Genomic DNA, 3079 nt, shown 5'->3' on the forward strand with positions numbered 1-3079 from the left:
TGCAGCAGGGCTTGATTATACAAATTAAGCCCACACTCTGCTCTACAGCTGAGGAAGGCATTGGGATATTAAAAAGTTGTTTCCAAGAAAGCAAGGAGGAAGGCGTATGGCATGCGAAATCTTCCAGCATTCAAACACAGGCACGCACACGCGCTGCGGAGGGAACCACACGGAAAGGAAGCCACAGCAGCGCGGCAGATCCCGGAGGCTCTCGCCATGCGGCGGAAGGGCTCAACCAGCGAAACCGCTTGGGGAAGCAGCACAGCCATGGCCGGGAGCTTACCCAAAGGCCAAGTGGAGAGGACGAGCTTCTTTCCACATATTGCATAAGCCGGCTAGTAGGAAGACTGAGGTTTTGAGAACCAAAAATCATTCTTTTCCACCAGGAAGTATTTTCTTCTGCAGCCCCTTCCCCTCAGTCACCTGACAGCAGCAAGGTTTGTGATAAAGCAGACACGCTCCTGCAGTCATCACCTGTCCTGGCAGCGGGAAACAGAGCCGGGGACCTGGCTGGAGCTAAAACCGAAGCCCCCAAACATGCATAGATCCAACCACCCCTCCAGGTTTGCAGCTGTGTTATGCAGGACAGGAGTCGCACGTGTGGTGTGCGCAGCCCAGCAGGTCCCACGGTCAGGCCTGCGACCTCTGGAAGTGGGACTGCGCCAGCCCAAAGTGTCGCTTCGTTCCTAGAAATGGCTCAGGGCAAACAGGAGAGGATTTGCCCAGCTTTCCCTGTTTGTAGGAAGATGTGCTTGGAGGCAAACCCCAAGGAGGGATTCGCATCCTGCTCCCAGCAGGTTTGCTAGGCAGCTCAGTCCTGACGTTACACTGAACATCTCCTTTCCTTGAGGACACCCCAGGGCACTGCACCCCACGTGTGAACCTACACACACCTCATCAGCACTGATGGGGGTGCAAGTCCCCAAATCCCTTCGGAGATGTGACACTGCTGAGCCAAGCCAAGAGCCCTTAGGTTCAAACAAAGCACTGAAGGGCAGCACTTTACCTGCAAATCCCTCCAGCAGACCCAGAGGTGGGGCTGCTCTTCGCTGTATCCACCTGAGCAGGACCAGATCAAGACCCAGGGACAGCAGCCCAGGCTCCGAAGAGCCTTTTCATCACCAAACAGCTGCCGCAGAGAGCTGTAAGGGGCAGGCAAGAGCAAGGAGGCTGCAAAATAAAAGAAACATCTGGGAAATGCCATTGAAAACACCCCACCACATCTGGGCATGGCTCAGCAACGTGGTGTTCAAAGGAGGTTTGCTATGGGTGACCGGGGAGAGGTGCAGGGCATGCATTTATATAGGCAACATATGAAACTAGAGCATTAACTCAGATACGCTCTGCCCCTTGGTGCATTTGCTTTTTCGAGTTTTATTTACACTGCCTGCTTTATGCAAGTGCTCACACGGAAACGCCATGAGATTTATCCAGCAAACGCGGGCTCAGTGCGGTACATCATTTCAGTGCTGCAGGTGAAGTGCGTGGGCTTTGGTTGCCCAAAGACAACGTAGCCCTGATTCTGTTAAAAATTCAAGGAGCAAATCACTTCTCCTGCCACCTTGCTCCGAAAGTGTTCCAGTTCCAACAGTAATGGTAAGGCATCAGACACACATGGTAGTTATCAAAACCTTCTGAGCACACAAAACATGGCTAGCGCTCTCATGAGAGCCCTGCCATCCTGTCCTAATGCCCCAAAACATTTGGTTCCACCTGAGGGGAAGGATCTCCAGGTATTGTCCCTGGGCCGATAGTTACGTGCGTGCTTGGAGACTCCTGTCCTGCCTGCCTGCCACCTCTGTGCTTGCCCGGGACATCGGGGAGATACCCGTCTGCACCTGGGCTGCCAGCAACACCCCAACCCACGTACAGATTAACCCTCAGCAGCAAAGCAGCACTTCTTCCTGGTGCTGGACAAACGCTGCTCCTTGGGAAAGACCGTGGATAGGGTGTTGGACCAAAAAGTAATGTGAATCCAGAGGGCCAAGGCTGGTGTTCCCCTGTCTCATGCACTGGGGGCTGCTCCGGCAGCTGTGGGGCTGGAGGTAGCGCTGCCTGCACCGTGTCCTGGGACAGCCTCCATGCCAGAAAAGGCACCAAGCAGAGACCTAGGGTTTTCCCATGGCTCTGCTGGTGTCTCTGGTGGGTGGCTGCTGCTTCCCACAGTGCTGGCACAGCCATCTCCCAGCAGTGCCCTGTGTGCACGGGCACTCCTAGAGCAATGCTTCTTGCAAGTCACCCAGACCAGCACCGAGCGTGTCACATACAGATACATGTGTTTTCACATTTGTCCTGCAGTAAAGATTTAAAATGCATAGAGGGATCGTGGGAAAGAGCCTCCTTGACAAAAGGCAATAAAGAAAAGTCTGCTGAGGAGACAGCTCTGCCCATGCAACAGGCTCTGCGGCTTCTCTGCTGGAAGACGAGCACGTTACCCTCCCGGCAGAGTCCTGGGCTGCGGAGCAGGAGCTGTATGGCTTGGGGTTCCCTGTGCTTCACAGCCGCTGGCAGAACACGCTGCTGCTCAGCAGAGGTATGTGGGTTGCAGTGAGATGCCTGGCCTCCCTCTCCACCCGCCCCAGAGAAACCCCCCGTGGGACTAACTGGAAAGCTGTGGGACGAGGGAGCACAACACCGGAGCAGAGACTGGGACACCGGAATAGGGAAAGCAAGTGTTTATAAAGGCCAGATACCCGTAACAAAAATAAATTTGTGCTTTCCCTCCCCCCCCGCCCCTCCCCTGCCACCCTTGCTTTTTTTTTGTTTTTTAAATACAAATTTTGTTTAGGAAAAATGGAAGCACTGTCTGTTACAAACCAAACCAAAAAGAGGAGGAAACAAAGGGAGAAAAAAACAAAAAAAAGAGAGAGACATATTAGAATTAAACACTGTGGAATGTTAAACAGGTTACAGGCTACCGTTCTAGCCAGTGCGGTTAGGCAGCTTAGTGAATTAATTGCTTAGGAATTAAAAATAAATTATTATAAAATAGATTTCTGTACATTTTACATACATATATATCTCTTTATACGCAAACCGTGCTGGGCAAGTAATTACAGGGGACTTTCCCACGCCAGCC

The sequence above is a fragment of the Leptosomus discolor genome, chromosome 15 (genome assembly GCF_034619465.1).
Source record: "Leptosomus discolor isolate bLepDis1 chromosome 15, bLepDis1.hap2, whole genome shotgun sequence".
Classification (NCBI taxonomy): Eukaryota; Metazoa; Chordata; class Aves; order Leptosomiformes; family Leptosomidae; genus Leptosomus; species Leptosomus discolor.